Genomic DNA, 20,942 nt, shown 5'->3' with positions numbered 1-20,942 from the left:
TGTCAGGGAGCGGGGGAAATCTGAAGCTACAAAAACAGAATAGCAGTAAAAATATGGAATACAAGAAGTATGAAATACAGAACATAAGAAGAAAGCTCATTACTCCAAATAGCAGTTCCATTTTAGGTAAAGATAAAGGTTGCCCTCGCACATATGTGCTAGTCGTTCCCAACTCTAGGAGGGGTGCTCATCTCCATTTCAAAGCCAAAGAGCCAGTGCTGTCCGAAGACATCCCCTTTGTCATGTTGCCAGCATGACTAAACATCAAGGGCGCACGGAACACTGTTATCTTCCCACCAAAGGTGGTCCCTATTTTTCTACTTGCATTTTTTATGTGCTTTCGAACTGCTAGGTTGGCAGAAGTTGGGACAAGTAATGGGAGCTTACCCCATTATGCAGCACTAGGGATTCGAACCGCTGAATTGTTGACCTTTCGATCGACAAGCTCAGCATCTTAGCCACTGAGTCACGACGTCCCTAGTTCCATCTTGCAGGAATCCAATTTCAACTTGTTCCTTTGCTTCTGGGCTCTATAAGTCAGGATTTTCTATCATATCAGTGGCTAGGCTCAAAAATTTAAATTGCTTCAAAATACAGTGAAAAAAAGTAGTGCAAAATCAGAACACTACAAACGTACCTTCGAAATAGAATCGTCCCAAAATGGCTGACTAATATCTATAAATTTAACTGGCACAATTTTCATGTACTTTTCCATGATGGAATTAGCAATACTGCTTATTCAAAGCTAAATCATTGAACAAAGAGAGGTGTTGAAGAGAAGCATCCATTGCTTTCAAGTTTCTGTTTTGGTAATAAACAAGGACTGGTTCAATAGTAATAACTGCGAGAGGGATCTTGGAGTCCTAGTGGACAATCACTTAAATATGTTGCAGCTGCCAAAACAGCCAACGTAGTCCTAGGCAGCATTAATGGAGGGATGGAATCAAGATCACGTGAAGTGTTAGTAGCACTTTATAATACTCTGGTAAGATCACACTTGGAATATTGCATCTGGTTTTGTTCGCCATGATATAAAAAAGATGTTGAGACTCTAGAAAGAATTCAGAGAAGAGCAACAAAAATTGTTAGGAGATTGGAGACAAAAACACATGAAGAATGATTGCAGGAATTAGGTATGTCTAGTTCAGTGGTGGGTTCCTCCCGGTTCAATCCGGTTCGGCTGAGCCAGTAGTGGTGACAATATGATGTCACCGAACCGGTTCTCCCCCCCCCACTCTCCCACCCCCCCACGTTATTCTTACCTTTTATTTGGTCCCACCCCCAATCTATTGCTGCCTCCTGAGTCCCAGCTGATGACTAGAGGGAAAAAAACTGTTTAAACTCTTGCCGCGGGGCTTCAAAGGGCCATCCTACAGCTGATCAGTGTTAAAAGCAAACAAATGAGTCAGGTCGTAAGTGCGAAGACTGGTCGTAAGTGCGAGGACCTTCCAGAAATGACTCTGACAGCTAGCCACGCCCACCTAGTCACATGACCTCCAAGCCACACCCACAAAATAAGCCACACCCACAGAACCGGTAGTAAAAAAATTTAGAACCCACCCCTGGTCTAGTTTAATGAAAAAACTTACCCTAAGGGTATCATGATAACAGTGTTCCAATATCTAAGGCGCTGCCACAAAGAGAAGGGAGTCAGCCTATTCTCCAAGGGCACCTGAAAGCAGAACAAGAAACAACGGATGGAAACTAATCAAGTAGAGAACAAGTCTAGAACTAAGGAGAAATTTCCTCATGGTTGGAACAATTAATCAGTGGAACGACTTGCCTCCACTAAGGTACTGAGACACTAAAGGCTTTTAAAAAGCGATTGGACAACCATTTGTCTGAAATGTTATAGGGTTTCCTGGTTGAGCAGGGGGTTGGACTGGAAGACCTCCAAGGTCTTCTGTTATTCTGTTAAGGGGAAAACATGTCATTTCTCCATCCTTTTACCTAAAAAAAAAATAGAAAATCTGATTTGTTTGTTTTTAGTTGTATCCAATGTATATGATCCTTCGTTGTGGCAACTTCCAGTATCAAGGACATATTCATAATGTAAGAGATGTTAAATCCTTGATTGATAATCATGAAATACTGTTAACCAAACCGCCCCAGGATTTCCTGCTTACATACGGAGCAACACTTCATTTTACAAATAACATGATTCCAGAAAACGCATAATGGCAGCTGTATGTTTGCATCATAAACGTATCCAGTCTTTTACTGTCTTCAGTATATATTTTGAAATTAATAGTAGAATCCAAGTTCTTCATTCAAAGTACAGCCCCCTTTCAACAAATAACTACCCATTCTGAAAATGATGATCAGTGGGAAGGTGGCAGGTAAAATGACCTTCAATATGCTTACCACTTATCTTTTATTTCTCTATGTAATTTATGTTTGGTTTTCAAGCACCTGTGAGTATTGGTGACGTGCCAAATGCATTGGCTTTTAATTAAGCATTCAATACCCTGCTGTTCAATATCACCGTTCACAGAACAGGGAAGAAAATATATCAACAATAATTAACAACTCATGTAACAGAGCAGCAATAAATTAACCAGGAGAAAAGAAGCATCTAAAACAGGGGTCTCCAACCTTGGCAACTTTAAGCCTGGAGGATTTCAGCTCCCAGAATTCCCCAGCCTGGGGAATTCTGGGAGTTGAAGTCCGCCAGTCTTAAAATTGCCAAAGTTGGAGACCCCTGATCTAAAACATCCAAATGAAAAATAAAATTCTCAGGCTTCAGAAAACAAGATCTCTCATCAAAAACAGAATTAATAAACTCACAGCCAAGCCAGTCTTCCTGAGGAACATAACTAGAAAAGGCAGTCATCAATTATAGCAGTGAGACTCAAAGAAAAGTTTCTGAAGATTTCAGTATATCCATACCATGAAGGGTCTGATCCCCAATTGCTCATAATTGCCCTCAGCATGCAAATGTCTTCACACTCTGCCTGCTGGTAATCCTCTTGAGTTGGTCAATACTCCTGCCCTTTGACCCAGCAGAGCAGTTCTTCAAACAAGGGATTCCCATGACGGTTTATACTACAGCAGTTTTCCCTACTCCAGCACTATTCAGATTGCAGTTCTCCAGTTTTGTACCCTCTGGAGATATTGGGGTATAGAATTTCTGAACAGCAAATTCTAAAGAACATGCTAGGTGAGAATTCTGGAGATACATTCCAACATGTCTGGAGGGTATAAAGTTGAAAAAGGCTGCCTTAATCAATGTCATGGCAACTGTCTTTTTTTCTATGATATGCTACTCTCAGTCCTACATGTAAATATTTTTATCTGATGGTCATCACCCATGTGGCTGATTCCATCCTGCTATTTTTGTTATCACAGTAGCATTATAAAAAGATATTAAAAGTGATTAAAAGTGAGCTATTAGGTAACATATGCAGAGGTCTAAGGCAGAGGTGGGTTTTAGCAGGTACTGACCAGTTCTGGAGAACCGGTAGCGGAAATTTTGAGTAGTTCGGAGAACCGGTAAATACCACCATTGGCTGGCCCCGCCCCCATCTATTCTCTGCCTCCTGAGTCCCAGCTGATTGGGAGGAAATGGGGATTTTGCAGTAACCTTCCCCTGGAGTGAGGAGGGAATGGAGATTTTACAATATCCTTCCCTGGCCACGCCCACCAAGCCAAGCCCACTAAGCCATGTCACACCCACCAAGCCATACCCACAGAACTGGTAGTAAAAAAAAATTGAATCCCACCACTGGTCTAAGGTAAATCTATAGCCCTAAGCAGGTATAGTCTACTGCCTTCTGCCTACTTGAATCAAGATACAAGAAGACTTGAATCATGAGCAGGTTAAGCTTTCCCACACATACCTATACGCATTTGACCTGCCTTGATTCTTGCTCTCTAAGACCTTCACACAGTCCATTGAGGAGAGCTTGAGAAAGGACTACATTCAAATGTGCCTGAATTAAGGCATTAACTGATCTGGGACACTGCTTTCTGAAGATCAAGGAATACAGAAAGCACTCTATTTAGATTTGCATGAACATGAGAATAGCTTACCTTCAATAGAATATTTTAAAAGCAGGTCATACCAGAAGACGGTCTTGCAGTCAATATCTCAATAACATGACAGGTTTGAATGGGAAAGGCAATCTTAATTAGCCAAGTCATTAAACAAGGTATAGATATATAGTATGGATGGATGGATGGATGGATCTAAATACATTCATATTATTTGTGTCAGAGATATTGATATAGTCTTTCATTCTTTCAATTTCTATTTGCTTTTAACCAAATTTATGTTTGTTATTGTAGGCAATTTTCCCAAAACTCACACATTTTTTAATGCAACTTTTTTTTTAATGCTTTTAAACTGCATTTTTTCTACTACATGTTTTTTAAATATTCAGCTGGTCATTAGTATATCCCTGAACTGAATGTAGTTTCCTCAAACATGCACTTTTGGATGTTAATGGGTTTTTTTTAGAATAGAATATTCTTTTTTGGCCAAATGTGATTGGATACCCAAGGAAAGACAGTACTGTGGTAATTAGGTATTTAGCATGATTTACAGTGATGGCATGAGGCAAAAAGACTATCTCTGTGTCTAGTTGTTTTGGCGTGCAATTCCCTATACCAGTGTCCTGAGAGAGGAGTTGAAACAGTTTATGTCCAGGATGTGAGGGGTCTATAGATATTTTCTCAGCCCTCTTTCTGACCTGTGCAGTATATAGGATATTCGGTGTACAACAGTCTCTGTGTCAGCTTTGGAAGCCATATTAGGCCAGAAGCTTCCATGCTGCCACCTTCTCCTGTGTGGGAAAGTAGGAGGTGGCATTTAGTAAAGAAGTTGTCTGTAGACATAATAGCATTCTTCCTGTCAGTCAAGGTCAGGGCGATCCTGCATCTGGAGAAGGAGTAGTCGGAGTGATGTCTCGAGATGGGACGGTGGTTGATTGGACCATGTGATCGACTGAGGAGTGAGGGGATGGTTTGGGGGGTTTTGATTTACTGAGGGAAAGCTCGGACCTCTCAGATTCGGGTTTTCCCAGATGTGCCTGTTTACCTATCCTAATAAATAGAACTTTGAAAAATGCTTGCTTCAGAGTCTTTACTTGGAGTGGGGGTTTTTCTGGAAGGCTGACACTCTGCTTTGCAGTTCTTTGATATCAATGAAATCCAGATACATTTGAATCTTATGCCACAGACTGGACCATTCCAGTTGCCTGGACATGGGTATTCTTTAGACATGTTTTGCTTGCAATGAGAAATTTGAGCTTTCTAAGGTTTTGAATGAGATGACTTATCAAATACATTAAAGTAAATCCAATTCACAAAAACAAAGGGTGAAAAAGTAATGACAGGGCAGAGTTTTGGCTCAGTTTAAAGTAGGAAATGTGTAAAACATGGTACAGGAATCCAAAAATTGGTTTTAAATACTGGAAAGGAGAAAACAGAAAAGCCTTTAAAAATCATATTATACACACTTAGAACAAACCCAATAAAAAATAAGATTTGCAACATTTACCTCAATACTTTGGCCTTGGCTAGCCAACAAATGTAAAAGTGATCTTCAATCACCAAAAATTTACTTCTGAAATAACTGTTTTATAGTAGCATGAGCAAGAACTCCACCAATCTTATTTAAACAATTGGCTAATTAATTAAGGGGGACATGTATAACATAATGATGTTGTAAAAACTGGAAACATGTAATAATTACCAGTATATATTTAAAAGAGTCAGTTGTAAAATAAATGTTTGATTGATTATACAGTATGCTAGAGCAAGCATTCACTAAAAATATTGATTTAAATAGCAGACATTTCATGCTACTGTTCTGGGAAGCCACTTGGGAAGAGAACAAAAAAATCTACCTCTATTACATCAATCTTTATATACAACATTCAAATGGTAGAACACAATCAATCATAAATCCCTTAATAGGATCAATAAGGCAATTTAGGTCTTTTCTCAATAGTAGCCAGGACATTTCCAGCATTTTTATTTTCCAAATTCTCTGAAGCAATTTGAGGGGGACAGGGGACTCTGTTTGCTGTAGTAGTTAAGGCATCAAACTAGAGACTTCGAGTTCTAGTCTTGCCTTCGGCATGAAGCCAACTGTGTGGCGTTGGGCCAGACACTTTCTCTCAGCCCTAAAAGCAGGAAGAGGGTTAAAAAAAGTGGATAAGAAACCAGGATAAAAACCAAGAGAATACGAGTACTACTCCTCCCTTAGGCACAAAGCCATTCCTTTTTATAGGTAGTCCTCCTCAATGAGTAACTGAGCAGAGTATATCATAGAACACAAAAAAATTAAAAGCAATTAAAATAGGTTGGTGTAGGTATGTGGGTGGGTGTATTATATATAGCAGAATTGTTCTCAAGGATGGTGACACAGTCAAGAAATGGGTCCTTAACACATGAGGTCTGGGCACACAACAAAGTCTTCACAGCTTTAGAAATTGTGCTGAGATAAGACAGGGTTTCTTTTCTTTTCTTTTTTTCTTTTTTTTGTTTAGGACATGAAGACTTTTACCTTCTTTTACCTATCAGCATCTACAGCTGTTAACCAAATATTTGATAAAGAAAAGAAAATGGAAACTAAGTTATTTATAAATTTGGAATCAATTCAAACACTAACTCTATACTATTGGGGGTTTTCGACAGAATAGAAGCTTTATGCCTCCTGAGGAACATGGTTCTTAGTAGAAGTAATTCAGGAGAGAGAGAGTTCACCTTCAGCTATTACTACATGAAAGCTTCCTGGTGTATATAGAATTAGGCTACTGACATCATGATCAATTGCACAGCTGGCCACTCTCTCTATATGAACCTTTTCTTCTGTGATGCAGCCCTACATCTGCCAAACATCACCATCTGCTCACAACAGGATTCCCATTCACCATGTGTGTGTGCAGCAAATATGAAATAAATTAAGGGTATAGCAAATGTGAAATAAATACAGTTAGCAGAATTGTGGGAAAATGGAAGCATAAATTTGCCGTAAGTATTTATTAGATACTATAAATCATACATATTTTTTATTTCCTTCCATTCAATTGTGTCCAATTCTGGAAGACTGCCTGAACTTTTCTTGGCAAGGTTTTTCAGAAGTGGTTAGCCATTGCATCCTTCCTATGGCTGAGAGAAGATGACTAGCCCAAGATCACCCAGCTGGCTTCAAGTCCAAACCAGGCTAGAACTCGCAGACTCCTGGTTTCTAGCCTCTACACCAAACTGGCTCCTCAGTCACCTTCAAATTACTGCTGACAGTATTTATTTATTTATCTAAGTATTTATTAGGTACCATAAATCATATATGGACTGTTAAATAAAAATAGATTAAAATACCACCTCAAATCTTCTCTTACTAATAAGAGTTTGGATAATGAAGCAGCAAATGATCAAATCCCTTCTTATTCATAAAGTTAGTGCATGAATCTTCTTGCATAGTCCACAGAAGATGTTGACCAGGAGGATAAAATGGAAGAAGTCTGTATTGTCCACTCTGAATTCCTAGGAAGAAGAAAGATTCTTAGGTAACAAATTCATTAAAAGAACTATGGACCTTTTGAATAATAGGGAACCATAACTGTCATTGATTAGGAATCAAAAAAATAATATTTAAACAGAACTTTTAGGGAGGGTTCCAAATTCACCAAATAATGTCTTGAAAATGTCTATGGACTTAATGTCCATAACGTCATTGAGTCACCATAGTCAAAACTGGCCTGTGGTTCACCGAAAGCTTTTTCATTTTTCCTGCTTTCTCCTGCAACTTCTTCTGCCACTTTCCTAATGCTCTGGTTCTCACCATTCTCTAGGGAAGAGGTGACAATTAATAGGATACTATTCTAAGGAATAGAAAACCACTGGGGGAAATCCATCTCCTTTTTTCCATTCCACTCAGTCAACCAGCCTTCCATGAATAGACAAAGACAGCTGGATTTTTAACAGCATTTTGATAAGCTTTTAACACTGCTTCCTTCTGATCTAATCCTAGAGGATTACCACACTGCCAAACTTTCCACTTGCAAATAATTTCCTTTGCATTTTAAAGCCAACCATTGGCTTCTCCACATTGTCCTCTACATCTGCAAATTTGAAATGCTTTTAGCCCAATGATACTGTTATGAGGTTCTAGAATTTGCAGAGAACACCATCAGTCAAGCATTCAGCCAACAGCCGAAGACAGATAAGCTAGCCAGCCAATGCTCTTTCTTTCTGTATCAATCTAGACAATTGCTGAGTGTGCTACTCTTAAAGTTTTTAGTACAGGAACAAACAGCTTTTCTACTTCATTCACAAAAAAGAAGAGCAAATATTTTTTTAGTATTACACACACATTCATACAATTCGTGCGTTTATCCACAAACTGACATCCTTTTGAGTTCTGAAGAGCTCCCAACAAATCCTGAAAATGTTGACAAGCATGGGTGTCAAACTTGCCCTGTCATGTTGCCATAACGTGACATTTCACAATGTTTTTCCCATTCAGGGAGCTGGGGCAGGCATAGCCTGCGCATGACGCATCCAGCCCATGGGCTGCCAGTTTGACACCCCTGTTGTACAGTATCAAGTCATGGTAGCACAGTGGTTAGAATGCAGTATTGCAAGCTAATTCTGCTGACTACCAGTTGCCAGCAATTCAGCTGTTCGATTCTCAACAGTTCAATGTTGACTCAGCCTTCCATCCTTCCGAGGTTGGTAAAATAAGGACCCAGATTGTTGGGGTGAAATATGCTGACTCTGTAAATTGCTTAAAGAAGGCAGTAAAGCACTGTGAAGCAGTATATAAGTCTAAGTGCTATTGCTATTGCTATCAAACTCTATTAAAATACATGCTAATAAAATTGCATGTAAGGGTTTTTCTTAGGAAGGGAACATACCAACAAAGATGTGATGAATTGCCTGGAGACTAAGTTTCATCCATTTCTGAAGCAAGGGAGAGTAATGGGCTTTCTAAGGGTAGGAAAAGAACAGAGATTTTGGAAATTGGTAGATTTGAAGACAATATATTTTGATTACTAAGAGGTCTGTAAATCAAGGTATAAAAAGCAGGTGGATGAGTTTTCAATTTCTTTACAACATCTCCAAAGGAAAGAGATTATAAAATAAATTTAAAATATGGTAAATAAGAGTCACTTTCTCATAGTAAATCTGTTACAATATTAGAAAAAAGTACACTAAGTCATTATATTAGGGCCTTGTAAGTCTGAAAATATTACTTAGCCTCTCTGTTAGCTACAGTAGATTATAATTCATCAGATAGGTATTCATAGGTCATTTAAGGACAAACTTAGCAGTAGTCTTGGAGCTAGTTTATTTACCTGTTCAGAATTTGATTTATGAATAAGAAAATTGAAATAATAGTAGTACTCCTATCTATACAGACTCCAGTGAACAATTCAATAGGCTATAAAATCAAAACAAGCAATAACATTAATAATAAAAATGTACCTAGTAGGATGATTACTAATGGCTGAAAGCTCCTAGAATAGCACTGATTTAATTTTTGTCCAGAAAGCAAAGAGGTTTGAGGCTACCCATACTTCCATGGGAAAGGTCTTCCAAAGAATGAGGGTTGCTATCAAGAAGACCTGTCACCAGATCCACATTCCATGTATCTCACAAGTAGAGGTCACCTTAACAGGCTCTTTCAAGTTGTCCATAATGAAAAGGCAAATTCTATTTTGGGAAGATACTATCTGATTGAATATGTATGCTTTTTTCACATTACCATGTTATGCAACTTATATATAATTGCATATTGCCACTTTCTAAAAGTAGACTATAAATTACATTTCTTTTTTATTCCCCAACTTTCCCCCAAGAAGCTCTAAGTAGTATATCTAGGTTTCTCCCACAGTGCTTCGGATACCTTAAAACAGCATTTCCCTGTCCCCAGATAAAATGTTATTGGCACAGAGATATATCCATATTGCTTACAGGTAGAAGAATCCAGTTACAATATCATGTGATCAGCAGAACCTCATCTCACTCCACTACTGGGACTGTGCCTTTTATAAAGCAGGAAAGTAGTGCATGAACATAGCTTTGTGAAATATGCTGCAATAATCAAGGTTGACTCAGCCTTCCATCCTTTCAAAGGTAGGTGAAATGAGGACCCAGATTGTGGGGGCAATAAGCTGACTTTGTATAAATATACAAAAGTATGAAGGCTATTAATTAACGCATTGTAAGCCGCCCTGAGTCTCCAGAGAACGGCGGCATATAAATTAAAGCAAAAAAAAAAATCGCACCCATTAAAAGAGTCTATCTTACTTTTAAGGTCACAGAAACAAGGACAGAGTATAAACATTAGAAAAGGAAAGCTCCATGCTCTGGTAAAAGTCAGGAGATTGAAGTAAAAGGCTTCATTTCAGTTCTCGGTGGATTTTATTTGTCAAGCATATTGGGTACAATCTAATTTTTCTTCTTGGGGTGTTGTATTTTCTATGTTGAAGAAACAGTATGACTCATATCTTGGCCTCTTTAATTAAATAGAATACAACCAGGATAGTGCAATGCATTTATCTATCTAGACTAATGACAGACAGGACAACGGGGGTGGTATTTTTAAAAATATGATGCTATCCTAGTAGCAGGAATATTTCAACAACTGGCATACTGAGCCAGATGTACAGAGGAAAATACAAGATGCTATCTTTTAAGTGCCAGATCAACTTCTGCAGGGTTTGTCCTGGTGTATTAAGGACATGCAGTTAATAGGCAGGTTCCTCTCACTTGATTTCCACAACACAACATTAACATTCTGTTTCCCACAGCATTTCAAAATGTTTCTCTTTCCCCCTCCACAGTTCCTTCTTAAAACGTGGATAGCCTTTGAAACAAAAGAGAGGACTAATGAAATCTTCACTTATTCAAAGGTAAATCCCTTCCTATTATCCGTGATGCTTATTCCTAGGCAAGTGAGAAATAGGCTGTTGCTGGATGGTATCTGGTTTCTGAATCAGGATTCAGAAGCTTTTCAGCAGAAGAGTCCATTTAGAAGACACAGTGTAGCAATTCCAACTTTTTATTATTAATGCTTTGTCTTTGCCTTTATTTTTGTTTTGTGAAAAAAAGTCAACTTCCACTAAATGCTAAGAAAACACATTCTAGCATTAAGAGCAATTCAACCAAGGAAACAATTACACAGAAAGTCAGTGAGCTCTCCTTCACTGGATGTCTACAAGCCATCTCTACTGGGATGCCATAAGAAAAGGGAAGCAAACTATTCTCACACATTGTAACCAGTGGTGAGTTCCTCCCGATTCGGCCTGGTTCGCGCAAGCCAGTAGCAGTGACACTAGTACGTCACCAAACCGGTTCTCTTTCTTCGGGAGCTGGGCCCTCCTGCCCACCCCTGCGTTATTCTGACCTTATATTTCTGCTGTTTTCGCCCAGCTGAGAGGTGCGGCAGAGCGGATTTGATCAGCTGGGCAGATTTGCAATGCGCTTGCGTGAAGCGCTCGTTTGGTGTGCCTGCGAGTGAACCGAACAAAGTGTGCAACCGAAGAGGTGATTGCGCACGAAGCGCACACACAAAGAGAACCGGTAGTAAAACCGGTTAGAACTCACCCCTGATTGTAACTAGATCCCAGTTCAGGAGATTGGACCCAATAACTGAAACATACATTTCTATTTATTTTATTTATTTATTATTGCGATTTATATGCCGCCTTTCTCCCTGGGGACTCAAGGCAGCTTACCAAATGACAAATTCCAATACTAATCACAATGAAATAAAATTAAAATCAGCAACCCTATTAAAACAGTTTAAAATTATGACAGTGTACCCCCAAACGGATCAGTTGAGTTGATGGAAGAGCCACGTCTTCAGCTCGCGACGGAAGGAAAGAAGGCCGGGGGCTGTCCTGAGTTGGTGGGCAATCCATTCCAGAGGGTCAGGGCTCCCACAGAGAACGCTCTCCTCCTGGGGGCCATCAGCCGACATTGTTTGGCTGACGGCACCCTGAGGAGGCCGACTCTGTGAGAGTGCACAGGACGGTGGGAGAGCGGCTGGAGTTGGTCCTGCAAGTACCCTGGGCCTAAGCCATGAAGGGCTTTATAGGTAAGCACCAGCACCTTGAAATGTATCCGGAGCGCCACCAGCAGCCAGTGCAGCTCACGCAGGAGAGGTGTTACACGGGAGTATCTAGACACCCCCGTAACTACCCGCACGGCTGCGTTCTGGACTAGCTGGAGCCTCCGGACGCATCCCAAGGACAGCCCCACATAGAGGGTGTTACAGTAGTCCAACCTAGAGGTAACGAGGGCATGAGTGACCGTGGCGAGGGCATCTTGGTCTAGAAAAGGGCGCAACTGACACACAAGACGCACCTGTGCGAAGGCCCCCCTGGTTACGGCCATCAGATGGTCCTCTAAGGACAGCCGAGAATCCAGGAGGACACCCAAGTTGCGGACCCTATCGGAGGGAGCAAGAGTTTCTCCCCCGATCATTAAAGATGGAACCTCCAGATCCCGGGATGCCGGCATCCACAGCCACTCAGTCTTGGAAGGGTTGAGTCTAAGTCTGTTCCTCCCCATCCAAACCCGCACCGCTTCCAGGCAGTGGGACATCACGGAAAGGGCATCCCTAGGGTGGTCAGGAGTGGAGATGTAAAGCTGAGTATCATCAGCATATTGATGATACCTCACCCCAAAACCACGAATGATTTCACCCAGAGGCTTCATGTAGATGTTAAAGAGCAGAGGGGAGAGAACCGATCCCTGAGGCACCCCACAAATGAGAGGCCTCTGGGAGGATCCCTGACCCCCCGCCCAAACAGACTGCAAGCGACCAGAGAGATAGGAGGAGAACCACTGTAAAACAGTGCCTCCTAACCCCATCCCCCTGAGCCACTGCAGCAGGATACCATGGTCGATGGTATCGAAAGCCGCTGAGAGGTCAAGAAGGACCAGAATGGAGGAACAACCCCCATTCCTGGCCCCGCCAGAGATCATTTACTAGGGCGACCAATGCCGTTTCTGTGCTGTGGCCATGCCTGAAACCAGATTGGTAAGGATCGAGGTAGTCTGTTTCCTCCAGGAATTGAGGGAATTGCTGCGCCACCACAGACTCAACAACCTTCGCTAAAAAGCGAAGGTTGGAGACTGGACGGTAGTTGTTAAGAACGTCAGGGTCCAGGTTAGGCTTCTTAAGGAGGGGTCGAACTACCACCTCTTTGAGTGCAGTGGGGAAGACCCCTTCCTTTAACGAAGCGTTGACAACAGCCTGGATCCAGTCTCCAGTCACCTCTCTGGCTGCCGAAACTAGCCAGGAGGAACAAGGGTCCAATAAACACGTGGAGGACCCCAGCCTACCCATAATCCTGTCCATGTCATCCAGCAAAACAGGCTCAAACTCAACCCAGATGTCTCCACCAAGACCAGCCCCCGTCACCTCAACGGACTCTGTCCAGTCGGAGTCCAACCCAGTCCGAATCTGAGTGATTTTATCTTGCAGAAACTGTGCAAAATCCTCAGCACGGCCCTGCAATGGGTCCTCCCTCACTCCCTGATTAAGGAGGGAGTGGGTCATTCTAAACAGGGCTGCTGGGCGGTTTTCTGCAGATGCAATGAGAGTGGCGAAATAGTTACATTTCGCCACTTCCATCGCCACAAGATAAGACCTAATATGGGTCTTAGTTGTGTTCAATCGGACTCGGATCAGGAGGATCTCCAACCACCCTCCAGGCATCTTTTCCTATGCTTCATTTCCCTGAGCTCCGCGGTGAACCTAGGAGCCACCCGGGATCTGCGTCAGATCAGAAGCCACAAAGGCGCGATTTGATCCAGGGCCCCCACTGCAGCCTGTTCCCAGGCTGCGACAAGGGCCTCGGATGAATTGTGGGCTAAGGAGGCGGGAAATGACCCAAGCTCCATCAGGAACCTTTCGGGTTCCATCAGGCGCCTGGGGCAGAACCATCTTACCGGTTCCGCACCCCTGCGATGGGGGATGGCAGTGGGAAAGTCAAGCCTAAGGAGGGAATGATCGGTCCATGACAGAGGGTCGATAGATAAAGTCCCCTCCCCACGATCATTTATCCACTGTCCAGAGAGAAAAATCAGGTCGAGTGTGTGTTCTCCAATATGAGTTGGGCCCTGTACAATCTGAGTTAGGTCCATGGCCGTCATGGAGGTCATTAACTCCCGCACTAACTCAGATATCTCACCAGCCGATGGCAGGTTGAAGTCTCCCACAACCAAAAGGTTGGGGAGTTCCACTGCCAGTTCAACTAAGACATCTAGTAGTGCGGGCAGGGCTGAGGCCACCCAGCTGGGGGAGAGGTACGTGATCAACAGCCCTGACTGAACTCCAGGGTCCCATTTCAAAAGAAGGGATTCACACCCGCCTATCTGAGGAACAGTGACCTCCCTAGGACTGAGACTTTCCTTAATAACTACCGCCACTCCTCCGCCACTCCTCTGGGGTCATGGCTGGTGAAGTATCCGGAAACCTGGGGGACATAAATCCACGAGAGAGACACCACCCTCCGGCCCCAGCCAGGTCTCAGTGATACAAGCCAGGTCCGCCAGGTTCTAGTTCTATGATTCTTTGAAAGAAGTTGTGGGTAAATTCTGTTTATGGCATTTAGACCTCACGCAAAACAATCCACGAATGAGGAATGCCAATTGCACACTAAACATCTTTTCACAAAAGATCCCTGAACTTAATTCTGTAATAGAACTCTACCCAGGAATTTTGCTAGTAGTCATTCTCTTGTCTATGGTCTATGTCTATGGTCAGGACATAAAACCAGTCATAGTGTTATCTGAGCTTGGTTGCTTAGTTCCAGACATTTCATTACCCAATACCCAATTAGGTAACATCATCATATAAGTAAATGTTGGGTTGCAAGGACTCTACAGTCCAACCCTGCACTACATATATTCTCTTCTATAAAAGATGCTTCCCAATCCGTAATAATACAATACTACTGCATTGGTTTTGTAGCATGGAGGAAGTAAAATCATTGTAACGCATTGCCAGTCTGTTTAAGCATTTGTTTGCTTTGCAGTTGCACAGCCCCTATACCTCTACTTCTGGCCATAATTTGCAGGGGAAAGAAGAAGAAAGGAAAAAGAAGCCAATGCCAAACCAAAGATGAGAATAACAGAAGACGCCTAAAACCCAGAGTTCATGGGATTATTATTTTTTTACTTGCTGAATTCATCAGAATGTGACTTTCCCCTTACTTTTATGCAATGAATATTTCTTATGAATGTTTCCTTTGTGAAGTCATGTGAGATTGATGGGAATGGCACAGAAAATCAGTTTTCCAGAATCTAAGTTTCACTGCGTGGGACTATATCCTGGAGAAAAACTTACAGTTGCTTGAGACTGCAAAAATGAACTGCTTACGACATTGCCCTCAAACTATCTTTAGTTACAGAAACAGAGGCCTTCCCTTGCAATTGGTATGTTGGCAATTGGCAAAATGTTTAAGTGCTATGTGAAAAAAGATATATTAAACCAATATAATCAACATGTAGAATAGAAAACAACCCATTTTTTATCTCTTAACCTCTATAAAGACGACAATGTGCTGTTTTTTCCATAATATGTATACATAGTACATTGTAGCATTTGACTAGTACAGTAATATATTTTTAAGGTTCATCCTCCATGTACTTCCATCAAGGGCAATGAGAAATAGACATTCAGAAGAGCCTATTTTGGGGCCTATCAATTTACTGTGAGGAGTGAGAACCACTTTCTTTTGTTCCCCTGCTATTTTCGTCAATAATCATTGTCCCCCATGAGCTAGAACATGAATATTTACAGTGCAATATCTGTTTCTCTCCCTACTACCAGTTCTACTAGATTGACTAGACCAGGAAATTAACTCCTCAAGAAGGCTAATATCACTTTTATTGAAATGGGCAATAATAATAAACAGACTTGCAAGTCTCCTCCTCCTCTTTTTTTATAGTCCAGTGAATTATGGAGGCATCTGTCTGAGTTGCTTCTGTTATCTGACTATTCTGCTTTTAAAAATGCTTTAGCTGCTTTTGCCTGGACAACAGCTCCTGCTTATTTTTGTCAAGGCCATCTTCCTTACTCTTTACACCGGGGTCCTCAGCATGCCAGCAACCGGGCCATGCAAACAGGATGCAGGCAGCACACAAAACCACTTCCCCTTCTGGTTCACGGAAAAATCTTTCCCCATAGAACTGGTCCCTGATATCCAAAATGGTGGGCACCACTACTTTATGCCATCTGAAGCAGTGCTCACTTTCATTTATAATTATTCAGGAATCCACCCTATCACTTCGCCAGAGGAGTAAGGACACAATATCCCCCACACCCATACTCTCTCTCTCTCAAATAGAGTGTAGGTATTGGTTATAAGCTATCTGGAGAATAAATTGACTTGAAATAATTTTAGTATAAATCAATCTTCTAAATAAATAGAGTAACCAGATTTCACTGTTCTAATCTGTGATTATTCCATGGGATCACTAAACGCTCTGTTCCTCCCCAATAATTTAACCTGAAGAATTTCTTTAGAACCTAATTTCATAAATGATGCATCTTTGCTGCAGATTTCAGTTCATCTCTCTCTATTCCTCCCATTCATTCAGTTCCATTTCCAGGCCTATACAGTAAAGCCTTTTGATCAAATGAGCATCAGAAACCTTATTACTGTATTTCTTCGTGTATTAGGGCAATCAATACACAAATTCTTGGGAATTTTTTTTATTAGTAATCTCTAAGTAGAAAAGAAAAGTACATTCTGAATACAGCAGCATAAAGGACAATCATCTGATGAAAGCCCCAAAATAAAACATAAACAAGTGGCTAGTGATTTGATAAAAAGCAGAATTCAAAACTCTGGGGAGAAATTTAGATGCATATTAGATTGTTTCTATTTGTATGTGATGTGGTGGCATATTTTCATAACCAGAGAATTATGTAGAGCGTATAAATGCTTCTTATGTCTTTTCATTTTGTGTGACAGGCAGGCATCTCAACAAGATGAATCTCATCATGCTTCAGGCAGTTTCTTCATTTTTATCTTTTTCCTGTTCTTTTCCTTTTTAGTGGCATAAGTACATGTTTCCTTCTGCTGTTTTCCTTTTTTTAAAAAAAAAGTAGTTGGGCATATTTAAAAAAAGACTCACAAAATTACTTCTGAGAAGGAACATATCATGGCCATATAATGATGATCATTCATCATTAACAGTATCAACAGTAAGACATCTTCAAGTTTCTAGGTTCTATTATCTACAATGACTATGCTAAAGCCTTTGATTGTGTGGATCACAACAAATTGTGACAAGTTCTTAAAGAGATGGGAGTACCAGACCATCTTATTTGTCTCTTGAGAAACCTATATGTGGGTCAAGAAGCAACAGTGAGAACTGGACACGGAACCACTGATTGGTTCAAAATTGGGAAAGGAGTCTGGCAAGGCTGTATACTGTCACCCTGCCTATTTAACTTATATGCAGAGCACATCATGAGAAAGGCGGGGCTAGATGAATCAAAAGTTGGAATTAAGATTGCCTGGAGAAATATCAACAACCTCAGATATGCAGATCAGTGGTGGGTTGCTACCGGTTTGCCCCGGATCAGGCGAACTGGTAGTGGTGGCAGCGGGAGGCTCCACCTACCCACCCAGATGTCTCTGTGCATCTGCAAAAGCTTCTGCACATGTGCAGAAGCAATGCACACACGCACAAGCACGCGCTTATGAGCAAACCGGTAGTGGCCAAAATTGAAACCCACTACTGATGCAGATGATACCACTTTAATGGCAGAAAGTGAAGAGAAACTAAAGAACCTCTTGATGCAGGTGAAGAAGGAGAGTGCAAAAGCCAAGAAATTAAAAGACGCTTGCTCCTGGGGAGGAAAGCTATGGCAAATCTAGAAAGCATACTAAAAAGCAGAGACATCACCCTGCCAACAAAAGTGGGTATAGTCAAGGCTATGGTTTTTCCAGTTGCAAGGTATGGCTGTGAAAGTTGAACCATAAGAAAGGCTGAGTGCCAAAGAACTGAGGCCTTTGAACTATGGTGCTGGAGAAGACTCCTGTGAGTCCCTTGGACTGCAAGGCAATCAAATCGGTCAGACCTAGAGGAGATCAACCCTGACTGCTCTTTAGAAGGCCAGGTCCTGAAGATGAAACTCAAATACTTTGGCCACCTAATGAGAAGGAAGGACTCACTGGAGAAGAGCCAAATGCTGGGAAAGATTGAGGGCAAAAGAAGAATGGGGCGACAGAGAACGAGGTGGCTGGAGGGAGTCACTGAAGCAGTAGGCGTGAGCTTAAATGGACTCCAGAGGATGGTAGAGGACAGGAAATCCTGGAGGAACGGGTCGCGATGGGTCAGACATGACTTCGCAACTAACAACAACAATTATCTACAATGACTTGAAATGGACACCTAACATTAGAACCATGATTAAAAAGGCACAACAAAGAATGTTCTTCCTGCATCAACTCAGAAAACTCAGATTGCCCAAGAAGCTGCTGATACAGTTTTACAGAGGAATTATTTAGTCTGTCATTTGTACCTCAATAATTGTCTGGTTTGGCACAGCAACCAAACAGGACAGGTACAGACTTCAAAGCATTGTTAGGATGGCAGAAAAAACAATCGCAACCAACCTGCCTTCCATTGAGGATCTGTGTACTGCATTCTATTCTATTCTATTCTATTCTATTCTATTCTATTCTATTCTATTCCATTCCATTCCATTCCATTCCATTCCATTCCATTCTATTCTAACTACAAATGCAGTCCATTTTATCTTGGCCAAGAAATTATCAATTTTGTATTCAGCACAGTATAAGTATGCTTCCATACCAACACGTCTGTTTTTGACACACACCACAAACCTATCTGGGTATCCACCAGGAGTGCCTGCAGGAGGAAGCAACAACAGTGCAAAACCATGGGGGGGGGGCACTCTTTTTAACCATACCTTGAGGTATCCACTCAAAGCTAGAGTGGTCAGATCAACTAATTTCTTCCCAAAGTCTCTATGTCCTCTTTTTAGGAACTATAGGAACTATAAACTTCCATAGTCCTCATTTTTGAGTCCTCTCCACCTCTTCACAGAGCTTAGTTCTTAAACCAATACAACACAACAATCCTTTAATGCTACAGTGAACAAGGGCAGTTATGCTCCTAGACATAGAAGGTTTTCTGCCTCCTCCTTATAAAATCAGCAAGAATACAAAACTACTTCCTGCTGCATTAGCCGGTGTTGTTGCATTTTAATTCATTGCGTAGGTGACATCAAGTTGTCACTAATAAAAGTCCATTTAAATTCTTGCCTTGTGCATCAAAAAGTATAAAGGAGCTTTTTCCCAGATAAGGAGATTCTTCTGTACTTCATGTAATAAAGATTTTTTTTTCCAAAATAACCAAATGGTAATGTGATCCTCTTTAAACTTCCATATAAACATTAGTTACATTTTCTAAACCACCAATATTTACATTTCTTTCCACAACGTTTCTGCATTAAGCTTGCAGGATCCATCTGCCTTTGCATCAGTTTCACTTTGTACAGGCACTATAGATACTACTGCATCTTTGAAGATATTTAAAAACTGTTCCAGATGTGTATAATCCTATGATGTTAACTTTAGCAAAAGCTGAGCCAATTAATATCTGGCCGTATACCAGATCAAAGAGTCTGTACACTAATCTGTATACTAAATCAAAGAACCTTCCTTCCTTCCTTCCTTCCTTCCTTCCTTCCTTCCTTCCTTCCTTCCTTCCTTCCTTCCTTCTTTCTTTCCTCCCTCCCTCCCTCCCTCCCTCCCTCCTTTTTTCATTCTACCAGTGGGAAAGCTAGCTTACCCTGTGTTCAAGATCCTGATGGAGATCCATGCTATAATTTCACAGATCTATTAAGGAGAATGCTGAACTAGCAGTGCTACAGTGTCCCCTCACAGCAATTGTCTTTTTTATTCTCTCTTTATTTTTTATGATACCACCCAACACATGCATACATCCTGAACTAGTAACATGAAGAGGGAAAGCAGATTAGCAATTTGTTTTCTTTCTATTTTGCTTGTAATTGGGATGAGAGGAGTAAACCACATGGGATTTGACCACCCACAGTTTTAATGTGATTCAAAGAAACTGGAAGAGGTTCAGAGAAAAACAGTAAAGATGAAGACCTATGAAGAGAGAATGAAAGAGTTATAATTGGCCTTGGGAAAAGATGATGGAGATATATGATAGCATTATTAAATATCACAAGGAACTCTTCCCCATAGCTGTTAGTGTTATTCATTTGTCCATGAGATAACAGAAAACTATACTGACAAAAGATTTCCTGCCCCTTGAGCAATCCTTTTCTTGCTAGAGATATGATGCTTGCAAATAGTACTATACTATTTTATACTGTATAGGACCTGTTAAAGGCAGCAACATATGACATCAGTTGATAGGTTAGGCCTTTTTAGTATTATGTATACTATATAGAAAACAACAAGCATTTTCAAAAGTAGCTCAAATAACAGATGGCAGGTCTAGAGACATACCTGTCATGTAGAACTCTCTTCTGATGCCACAGCTGATTAGCTGCTGTTCTGACTGATTCAGGTCTCAGTGGCAGAGATTGGCTTGGAAACTTGATGGATTCAATAGTAATTTGAATGGACTTATCCATTGCCCTTGATAGTAAGTGCCTAGCAGAGGTGGGTTTCAGCAGGTTCTGACCAGTTCTGGAGAACCGGTAGCGGAAATTTTGAGTAGTTCGGAGAACCCGTAGTAAAAACTCAGACTGGCCCCGCCCCCATCTATTCTCTGCCTCCCAAGGTCCAGCAGATTGGGAGGAAATGGAGATTTTGCAGTATCCTTCCCCTGGAGTGGGGTGGGAATGGAGATTTTATAGTATCCTTCCCCTGCCACGCCCACCAAACCACACCCACCAAGCCATGTCACATCCACAAAGTCACACCCACAGAACCGGTAGTAAAAAAATGTGAAACTCA

At 41.2% G+C, this 20,942-nt stretch overlaps 1 long non-coding RNA gene across 1 annotated transcript; it reads right to left on the bottom strand.

The window, feature by feature from the left end:
* Positions 1-420: 420 nt before the first annotated feature.
* Positions 421-8,933, bottom strand: LOC148116900 (uncharacterized). Its single transcript, XR_015731520.1, has 4 exons — positions 8,865-8,933; positions 7,330-7,491; positions 1,590-1,672; positions 421-1,051 (listed from the first exon to the last, which is right to left on the bottom strand). It is a non-coding gene; the product is annotated as an uncharacterized LOC148116900 (long non-coding RNA).
* Positions 8,934-20,942: the final 12,009 nt, after the last annotated feature.

The sequence above is a fragment of the Pantherophis guttatus genome, chromosome 1 (genome assembly GCF_059756535.1).
Source record: "Pantherophis guttatus breed Tessera chromosome 1, ASM5975653v1, whole genome shotgun sequence".
NCBI lineage: Eukaryota > Metazoa > Chordata > Lepidosauria > Squamata > Colubridae > Pantherophis > Pantherophis guttatus.
This window is presented reverse-complemented; position numbering and strand designations above follow the sequence as displayed.